General features: G+C 47.4%; 1 pseudogene; it reads right to left on the bottom strand.

Annotated features, from left to right (window-relative positions):
• Window positions 1–5,262: 5,262 nt before the first annotated feature.
• On the bottom strand, window positions 5,263–7,353 carry LOC125529700 (annotated as a pseudogene).
• Window positions 7,354–11,160: the final 3,807 nt, after the last annotated feature.

Raw genomic sequence — 11,160 nt, 5'->3', positions numbered from 1 at the left:
CGGACTTCCCTTTCTTCATGAACCGTTGTTTTTTCCCATGAGGCTCGACCATATGAACCATGCCCGGGTTTGTGGCGGCCATGGATAACAACAACCTAGGGATTCGGTTGTATGCTTCCTCCCAAGTACCATACAACATCTTAAATGCGGCTTGCTTCGTCTTCCATGCCTTGCCGTACTTCACCTTGTAATGAAAGATGGCTTTCACAAGGTCAATGACATGTTGGACACTTATTTTTGGAAGCGTGGATATTGAGTTGGAGAGCCTGTAAGCGATGAACTCGGACGTGAGTTGTCTGTGGTCTTGGGACACAATCTTGCCATCCACCCTTTTGCCTCGGCACATGTGAGTTGGCACACAACTCACTACGTGCCAAGTGGGACCTCCTTTCCATGGTCTTGCACGCACAATCCACGGACATATTTCATCTTCACATGCACATGCAACCGTGTAGCGCACATTGATGTCCGAGTTCACCACCTTGTGTGGACGATAATGCGTAACCGAGTAGTTGTTGAGCCACATCTTCAATTCCAAGAAGGTATCGAACTTAGACCCTTTAGCAATGCCGTTCTTCCCGTCATCCAAATCACGGTGAGATCTTGGCCTAACCCCAAGAGATATCCCTTGGCCACCATCTACCACGGCTTCATCCGCGAGACTAACATCCTTGAACAATGTAGTCCGATGATCACGACCGAATACCTTCTCAAAAGCTTCGGCCTCCTTCACCCCTCCTCATCAACTTGTTCATCGGGACCTTCATCATCCGAATATGATGCATAGCCACGGGAATAAGGGGTGGAATGGTCCATTGTCTCTTGCAAATGATATTTGTCGAGATCACCCACATTATTGTCATGGAGATCAACTTCATTGTCATCGTCCGCATACTCATCATTCTCCTCTTGCAAAGCTTCATTTTGGTTGTTTGGAATCGTGCTCAATGTTGGCCTCACTTCTTGGGTCAAAAGAGGTTCAACAATTTCATCCCGCTTCAAGGGTGGGGGCTACTAGCAATCAAAGGGGAGGGGTTCCGGTTCAAGTCCAAATGCAAACTTGAATCAACCTTCTTCGTTGCAAATAACTCAAGAGCCTTGTCTAGTGATTCGGCCACCGTCTCCTTGTATGCAATCCAACGTTTCTCCGAGTTGACATGCATTGTCTTCCAACGGATGTGCATTCCAAAACCAACATTATGCCTCACTCCAACTCAACGATATCACTAGGGTCCATCCAATTCAACTCTTTTCTCACTTGTTGCAAGAGCTCCGCGTAGCTAGGACTACTATCAAACACCACTTCAAACTCATCCAGGTCCGGTTCGATATTGCCTTTCAAGAAGGCGTCTTTGTCCCCATGATGAACAAACACACACGTTCTTCCCATCCCTATAAGCATTCAAACAACACAACATAACATTGCTTCCATGAGTTATAATCCAAGGATTAACACGAAGTACAAACAACAACCCTAACCCTAGCACCAACATAAGAACACCCATAAGAATAACCCTAACATACTAACAAGCCTAATCATAGGAAATTGGCAAACAAACATCTCACATCTCCATGCAAATCTCTAGATCCATACAAAACTAGGGTTTCCCCAAACTAGCAACAAATAAGCAATTTGTTAACATTACTTGGATCAAAACAAGGGGATCGAAGAAGATTACCTTGAGGGAGAGTTTGAATTCGAAATCCACGGACAAAATTTTCAAATTTGCAAGATTTGGAAGAGGATTTGAGAGGGGGGAGAGGGCAAATCTCGGGTCGGATGGGTAGGGGTGTGTGCAGTCGTCTCGAAGGCACCTCTCCTCTGTCTTGTCACGTCCGTCAACCCACGCTGCAGTGGCATGCGTGGGCATTGGCCCTGTTTGGATACTCTAACACAGTTAGAGTTAGAATTATTTTCTAACCCACTCTAACCCAAATAAGCACCTCTCCACCGGGATAGTTGGATTAGATGAAACTAACCCACTCTAACCCTTCCTGTTTGGATACTTTTGGGTTATTTGAGCCCCCAACTAACCCAAACTAACTCTAACCGCATGATCCAAACAGGGCCATTACCGCATTATTTGCTTTTTTTGTTAACCTGATTGATCGAGAACCGTAGCCCGTAGCCCTGCCGTGCTCCTAGGCATGCGCCGATGTGGTGTGTGCGCGTACACACGTAGGATTCGTGCAGACCCAGGGCCGGCCCTGAGGGGGGGGGCAGAGAGGGCGGCCACCCCGGGCCCCCCAAATTCCTGTTACGTAGGCAGGTCAGGTAGCCCATGGGCCTGGAGGACATGTAGCGGCTGATTACACGACGTCTTCCTGTTCTTCTTTCCGATCCCGATTCAGGTTAACCCTAGCCGACTGGCCGCGATCGCGAGTCGCAGGTGGAGTCGCGATGCGCCGACGCCGAGTCGCCTATGAAGTCCGCAGCTCCGTTCTCCGGCGATCTGGACTCCAAGTCCTTGTAGCACACGCACAAACGCACGTTCGCCGACTGCCTGCCAATGGACATCGCTTCAACGTCGAGCGCCTAATCAAGCTGATATCAGTGGATCCATAGAGGGTGAGGAGGGCAGCGATCAAGAACTGCACGGGGGCACCACGCATGGCCGGCCGGCTGGTCTCACCCGCACGAATAAGCATGACAGTGATGGTCTAAGGAACAAAGGTTAGTTTACTCTATATCTAATTTTGATTGTGCCTTAGCTATATTTTTTGACATTAGATTAATTTGTGACTATAAAACTACAGAAGTAGGATGAATTTTAGAAGTTACAAACATCAATAATTAATTAGGATATTTCCAATTATCCATTTGTACTTGGAAGACATTTGTACTTGGAAGACATGAATAGGAAAAGAGCTAATTCATCAAAAATAATAAAGCCAATTGGTTAGGTCCAATGTGAACATCATGCTTATAGTCTAGCCCCCTCCATGCCAATTTTCTAACTCCGTCCCTGGACATACTGCTGTCCACCATCACCCGTGCCTTGTGTTACGCTGCCGCGCCGGCTTGCTCTAGCCACTTCCTTCGTTGTCGATGTGCCGCCGTTCCGACCATCACTCTACTAGCCCTCTTTTTCGGCTTGGTGCCTCCCCTCGAGTCCCTGTTACCTGCGACGACATGGGCCTCGCCCAGGTGCTGTGGTCGGCCACGTCACTCCCGTCCACACCTCGCGTTCTTTGTTAGGAAAATTGAAAGACGTTGTTGCCATTTTCAGGAAACTGCCGTTTGTCATACCCGCAATTTTATTATCATGATGTCTATATTAAAAGGCCCCGAATTTGAGTTCCGCCCCGGGCCCTGAAATCTGCCCTGTGCAGACCTCTAGAATCTAGACTAGACTGTGGTCTGTGTCATGTGTGTCAGTGTGTGCAAGGCCGCATGCCCGCATCCGAGGCGATACTGCCGCGCCAGGGACTAGCGAAGCTACAGAGGCAAAAGATTTGCTGCTGACCTAGATGTAAGGCGTCGATTTTTTTAAAACAGTTGGTCTGGTAATTCTTATCTTCTTACCTTGTATAAAAAAAGAAAATTAGAGGGAACCCTTTTTGGAATTACTACTTTTTCCTCCTCTTGTTCCTCCGCATGACGCACGGGTAGCAACAGTAAATATATAATTGTGAGATGCGATGATGAATAAACACATATTTTATTTGGAACGCTTGGAAAAGGTTAAAGGGTGTAACCTTCTGGTCTCATACTTCTTTGTCATCCCATACCCAAAGAATGGAGTTTTTTTTCAGAAAAACTTTCAATCTATTCATCTTTAATCATGCAGTACAACGAACATCAGAAATAAAAAATTTATCCAGATTCATAGACCATCTAGCGACGACTAGAAGCACTGAAGCGAGCCGAAGGCGTGACGTCGTCATTGCCGGAGTCGGACACAACTTGTTGTAGTAGACAGTCGGGATGTTGTCGTGCTAAGGCCCCATAGGACCAGCACACCAGAACAGTAACCGTCGTCGATGAAGAACGACGACGACGACGACGACGAGAAGAACGACGAGATTCGAGTAAATCCACCAAAGATAGATTTGCCGAAGACACACCTCCACACGCCCTCCAACAATGCTAGATGCACCGCCAAAACGGAGGCTAAGCGGGGAGACCTTTACTTCATCTTCAGGAAGCCGCCGCCGTCTCACCTTTCTGAACAGGACACAAACCCTAACAAGATTGAAAATTAAAAGATCAAAAACAGATCCCTCCCACCGGTCCTTGCCAGGATCCACCGCGCCTCAATGGTCCTAGGGCCACCGGAGACGAGACGGACTTGTGCCGGCGCCGGCGAGAGGCATGAATCCTAACTTTCTTTCTTGGAGAAGAAGAAGATTATTGGCTAAAAGAATGGAGTTTGTTTTGACTAGGACAGCTCGTTTTTAAATTATGCACGTACAACACATAACACCACTTATTGGTTACCACGCAGACCGTTTATACGATAAATGTGCAACAAAACTTCAAGTAAGATAAGGAGTAGCAGGAGAAACTTTCATTACAGTAGAGGTTTCATCGAGCTATAAAGAGCCAGTTGTGTTTCTGTTATTCATTCTCATCATCATATTAAACAAAACTTAAACATGGAGTTTGTGATCTCAAACTCACATGCACCCTTGTGAACAGTAAAAAATAAAAATAAAAAATTGAAAATTTATTTATTTGTTTTGTAAACAAGTATTGTTGGATGTTCTACATACAGTGTAAACTTTTGTGAATAAAAAATAATTTAGAAAAAAACCAATGCTCCGATTTTTTTAATATATTTTGACTTGTTGTATTATTTACTAGGAGCGAACCAATTTGTGGTTAGATGGTTAGAGGACTGTAGTATCCCCAGCCCACTAGGGTTCAAATCCTGATGCTCGCATTTATTTCTGGATTTATTGTGCGTGTGTGTGTTCATAGGGGCGAGTGTATGCGTGTATATATGAGCGCTTGTATCTAAAAAAATATTATTTATTAGGAGGAATACAACCATCTTCCGTTCTTTTCCAATAAACACAGGAAGTGAGGCTTAAAATGTCATCTCGTGTTGGTAATTTAATTTCAGTTTAAAATGTCATTTCATGTTGGTAACTTAATTGTGGTAAGGGAGACCGAAGCTAGCGATCAAGCTCCATTTTATAGGAAGTCCTAGCTCAGCCCTGTTTCCAAATATTCATCACTAATTTATGTTTTACGAGCCGACGTCGGAGATGCCTACAGTGGCTGCAAATTCTTCGCTGGATTTAACTGGTGTTACCATGTCCTTCGATTTAACTTGGGTTACCTTGTCCTTCCCATTACATAACCAAAATAGCGCAGTACTAGTTCAGAGAGTCGAACTTCTAAAGACATGCTAAATCAAGGGGGGCGACGAGTCGGGCCGCGCGGCGTCGAGGCGCGGCCTTATCCTGAGAGCGGCGCACTTCTACACCGCCGTCGTCTTGTTGGCCTTCCCGTCCGCCTCCGCTGCGCGCTTCGCCGCGGTCAGCTCGGTCTTGGCGCTCTCCAGCTGCACCCGCAGAGCAGAATTCTCCTTGTCCCGCGCCGCCAGCTTCTTCTCCAGCTCCAGCGCATAGCCGAAGGAGAAGGACGCGTAGTTCGCGGCCTGCACGTGCGGGGGGTGCACGGAAAACACAATGAGACCGGACAAATCACATGCCACTGCTAATGGATGGACGATTTGGTCGCAGCATACCTGGAGCATTGCGGAGTAGCTCGACGCGACGACGTCGGAGGGACTTGCAGCGGCGAACCCACGCTCCCGCGACGGCGTGGTGATGCACTCTAGCACCTTCTTCGCGGCCTCCCAGTCGGCGCTGTCGCCGTCGTGTGTGTCGGGCACGGGCAGGTGCCGTGCCTTTGGGTCGAAACCAGGCGGGGCACCCAAGCCGGACGCGGAGGCCGAGCAGCCATGGGCAGCATGGGGCGTGCTGTGCTCAGGGACACCGTCTTTTGAAATGGTTGCCTCCTCGTGTTTCCTCTTTTTCAGGGACACCGTCGGTTCGCCGTCCGGCTCAGTTTTCACCTTGGCCGCGGACGAATCCATGCCTAGCTCAAAACTCATCAGTAACTTATCTGCTCACTCGATAGTCGACACAGGAACCAGTATCGCGAGTGTGAGAAGCGAGACAGGAACCAGTATCGCGAGTGTGAGAAGCGAGTTTACCTTTGGCGCCGGGCGGTGGTGAGGCGACGTTGGAAGAGAAAACCGCTGCAAGTCTGGAGATCAACCGCTGTGCCGTGTGCGTCCAGTAGCTTTGCCACCGTTTTCTTTTGCTGGGTTGTGAGCGCTGGAGCTTCATCACGGGCTATCCAGGAGCGCTTGTACTTCGACGGCCGCTCGCCCCAAAACACGGGACACGACCATGGCTCCGGCGATGTCAGGAAGAAGAACCTGTCCTTCCACGTCTCTTCGGATCCCGAAAAATACCACCCTTTGAAGAGCGCACAGCCGTCGTGCTTTGCCCGGAAGCCGTACCGACCGGACGTGTATGGGCACAGCGAGAAAAAGTAGCAGAATACGTCCCTCGATGGCTGCACGCCGGCGTCGTGGCAGAGCACCACGAATCCCACAAGGACGCGCCACCCGCTAGGCGTGAGCTGGCCCGGCGCGAGGCGAAAGTGGGTGAGCGCCTGGGAGAAGAAGCTGTGCAGTGGGAAGCGCACCCCGGCCTCCAGCGCGTGCGCGTACAGGGACACGGCCCGCTCAGGAGGCGGAGTGAAGGCAGCCCCGTCGCCAGCGGGGCGCGCGGTGTAGGCCGTCGGCAGGCCGTGCTTCCTGCACAGGGCGTCGACCGCGTCCTGGGTACGGAGAGACGAGATCACCCGATAGGCGGCGGCGGATGAGGAATCTATACCTAGGAAAATATCAGTAAATTATCTGCTCACTCGAGAGTCGAGAGTCGATGCTCGAACAGGAACCAGGTATCGGGAGTGTCAGAAGCAAGTTTACCTTTGGCGCCAGTAGAATCAAGGACAAGCCCGGGAGGTGATGAGGCGAGGTTGGGAGAGAAAGCCGCTGCGAGTTTTGTATCAGAGAGGTAAGTCCGGAGATCAACCGCAGTGCCGTGTGCTTCCAGTAGCTTTGCCATCGTTTTCTTTTGCTGGCTTGTGGGCAATGCATCACGGACCATGCTGTAGGACTTGTACTTCGACGGTGGCCCGCTCCAAAGCACAGGGCATGGCCATGGCTCGGGCGAAGTCAGGAAGAAGAAGAGCTCGCGGTCAGTGAAGAGCTTGCGGTCGTTTTCCTGTAAAAAGAGCTTGCGGGCGTGGTACTTTTCTTCGAAGCCGTACCAGCCATTGACCCTGAATTCGACCAGCGAGAAATGGCAGAGGGATACGTCCATCGATGGCTGCACGCCGGCGTCGTGGCGGAAGTGGATTTTGTCTAACTCGTTGCCCGCACATCTTATATCTCGGCCGCACATCAGCCATGCATGTCACATCACTAGGTCCACTATGCTGTCAGATCTGCAAGGTATCTCTGGTGTAATAGACTCCCGAATAGATTGATGCTGGTGTATATGAGCAATATTCCACCTGACGCATTGTATTGTGGGGCCAAGCTATAAGATTCGATCCTACCCTATTGTACAGCATGCACCATTCCGTCTGCTTCTCCTATTAGTATTATCTACCGCGAAGATTACATGCTAAATAGCATCCCTTGACGTGAGTACTAGTCGTAAGTTTAAGTAATAGTACTGTACTAATTTTTACACGTGTATATTAATTTATTTATTCACAAGGATTAAATATCCGATGCAAAAAAGTTCTTTGTGGTGAGCAAGTAACCTACCGGGACTGTTGGTAAAAAAGGACCTCATGAGCCTTTACAGCGTGGAGATTCGATTGCAAGGAGTCGTCCGTTGCATTACAAAAAGTTCTTTGAAGTTGCCAAAAAACGTTTACACAGGGAAACAAAAGTGTACACTACATAATGACTCAAGAATCTTTGAGACTACAGTTTAAAAAATTAACTAATCCATCGGCGGGGCACAGCTAGCACGTCACCAGTATGCTGCGGCTGGCAGATGCTCACCTCCTCAACACAACATTGCACTACAAATAGAAATGTCTTAATATATTTTTAATATATTCTGTAAATATAAATTTCTTAATTTAGTTATTGGCTGGCAGATGCTCACCTCCTCAACACAACATTGCACTACAAATAGAAATGTCTTAATATATTTCTAATATATTCTGTAAATATAAATTTTTTAATTTAGTTATGGGGTCGTTTTCCAAGATCCCTAGTGAATAAACTTACCAATCGATATAACATTAAAGTTCTTCATGGTCGGGTGAAAGAGGCCCCCCTTTGAGTACGTATGGTTGCTATCTCTAAAGTTCTTCGCAATTGACCATAAAAGGACCGGAACCGAGGATATAAAGTGTGCATAGAAGGTTACATGGAACGTAGTGTCCAGTGATGAAAATATCACAATAATTATGAGGTTGTTTCCCAAATCCCTAGTGAAAAAACTTACCAATCGATATAACATTAAAGTTCTTCATGGTCGGGTGAAAGAGACCCAACTTCGAGCACATATGGCTGCTATCTCTAAACTTCTTTGTGGTCGACCATAAAGAGACCGGAACCGACGATATAAAGTGCACATCGAAGGTTATATGGGACGTACTGTCCAGTGATGAAAATATCACAATAATTATGAGGTTGTTTTCCCAATCCCTAGTGAAAAAACTTACCAATCGATATAACATTAAAGTTCTTCATGGTCGGGTGAAAGAGGCCCCCCTTTGAGTACGTATGGTTGCTATCTCTAAAGTTCTTCGCAATTGACCATAAAAGGACCGGAACCGAGGATATAAAGTGTGCATAGAAGGTTACATGGAACGTAGTGTCCAGTGATGAAAATATCACAATAATTATAAGGTTGTTTCCCAAATCCCTAGTGAAAAAACTTACCAATCGATATAACATTAAAGTTCTTCATGGTCGGGTGAAAGAGGCCCCCCTTTGAGTACGTATGGTTGCTATCTCTAAAGTTCTTCGTGGGCGACCATAAGGAGACCGGAACCGATGATATAAAGTGCACATCGAAGGTTATATGGGACGTAGTGTCTAGTGATGAAAATATCACAATAATTATGAGGTTGTTTTCCCAATCCCTAGTGAAAAAACTTACCCATCGATATAACATTAAAGTTCTTCATGGTCGAGTGAAAGAGACCCGCCTTCGAGTATATATGGTTGTTATCTTTAAAGTTCTTCACGGTCAACCATAACAGGATCATAACCGAGGATATAAAGTGCGCATCGGCGGTTATATGGCACATTCGGTATGGTTTCCGACCTTTGGTTCTGTCTCACACTTATTGTGATATTGTCATCACTAAACACTACATCACATATGGTATATGCATGATACGAGTACACTCAATCCATGTCAGGCTGGTCATAAAATTAAATGCATTTTTCTAAAATGTTGTATGTGAGACATGAGATCCAGAATTTGAGGAGATTAGCAAGGCAGCACACATACCACATCGTAATTCATACACCATCAGTGCTGACCGCACCAGAAAAAAAAGCCTCACCCCCAAATCCAACACAGCAACACAAAAAATCTTAAGTAATAAGTACGTGCGATTGATGGTCAAGCAAAAGATAAAAAATCGATGCCCAAGAATACAGATCTGGGAGGGAAATTTTGAGAAGGAGCAGAGGACGGCTCCTCCTGATTCTTCTTAGCAACCCAACAAAAACTAACAGCGACACATGAAGAATCGCAGGAAATCGACGGGCATGTGGGTTACCAAGGGCGATGCGAATACGGGATATTTACCAAGGGTCACCCACGGGACGGCTCCTCCTGATTCTTCTTAGCAACCCAACAAAAACTAACAGCGACACATGAAGAATCGTAGGAAATCGACGGGCATGTGGGTTACCAAGGGCGATGCGAATACGGGATATTTACCAAGGGTCACCCACCTCCAATATGCGGACGACACCTTGCTGCTCTTTGAGCCTGACGATCATAGCGTAGCTTCGGTCAAACTTATTCTCCTCGCTTTCGAAATCATCTCTGGTCTTAAGATCAATTTCCTTAAGAGCGAGGTAATAGCCATTGGGATGGATCCTCCGCTCGCTTCTCATGTAGCCAATTTACTTAATTGTAAGCTAGGGAGCTTTCCAATTAAGTATTTGGGCCTGCCTATCTCAGATAAACACATCTCCATTCTGGAATGGGAACCCTTGTATGGCAAGGTGGCAAATAGAGTTAGCCCCTGGCGTGGTCGTTTCCTCTCCTCGGCGGCCAGATTAATTCTAACTAACTCTAGCCTGTCTTCCCTTCCTCTGTTCACGATGGGCATGTTTTTGCTGGCTGATGGGGTTCATGCCAGGCTTGATACGCCCCGATCCAAGTTCTTTTGGGAAGGAACGGGGATCAAAAAGAAGTACCACCTAATCAAATGGGCCGCGCTCTGTCGCCCTAAGAAATTTGGAGGTCTTGGGATTCTTAATTCGAAGCTAATGAATGTCGCCCTCTTAACCAAGTGGATTTGGAAACTCTCCCAAAACGAGCAAGGGCTCTAGGTGGATATTCTTCGCGCCAAATACTTCCCAGATGGGAATTTCCTTACCTCCAAAGCTAAGGGATCAACTTTTTGGAATGGGATCCAGAAAGTTATGCCGGCATTCACCTTAGGAGCCAAGTTTTGTGTCAACAATCGGTCATCAACACGGTTTTGGTTGGACCACTGGTTTGGCTCGGAACCCTTGTGGAAAAGCCATTCCTTAGCATATCGGCTTGCTACTAACGTAGAAATCCTAGTGGCAGATGCGCTGCGTTCCAATCCGCCTGCGGTCTCTTTCAAAAGACCCCTGCTTGATAACGAACGAGCCTGTTGGGACGGGCTTGTAGCTGATCTGGCGGGAGTGAACCTTCGTCCTGAGGCCGACTCGGTCTCCTGGGCTCTCTCGCGCTCGGGGAAGTTTTCTGTCCAATCCTTGTACAACAAACTGACCGAGGGACCGACCCTGGACATAGCTAGGGGGCTATGGAAAGTTGCCATTCCCTTAAAAATCAAAATCTTCGTGTGGCAGATGTTTCGCGATCGCCTCCCCTCCTCCAATAATATCACTCGTAGGAATGGGCCCTCTGACGGCTTTTGCGTTCTTT

This window comes from Triticum urartu, unplaced genomic scaffold (assembly GCF_003073215.2).
Source record: "Triticum urartu cultivar G1812 unplaced genomic scaffold, Tu2.1 TuUngrouped_contig_5783, whole genome shotgun sequence".
Classification (NCBI taxonomy): domain Eukaryota; kingdom Viridiplantae; phylum Streptophyta; class Magnoliopsida; order Poales; family Poaceae; genus Triticum; species Triticum urartu.
Note: the sequence above shows the minus strand (reverse complement) of the source record. Positions and strands in the feature narration are given on the sequence as shown.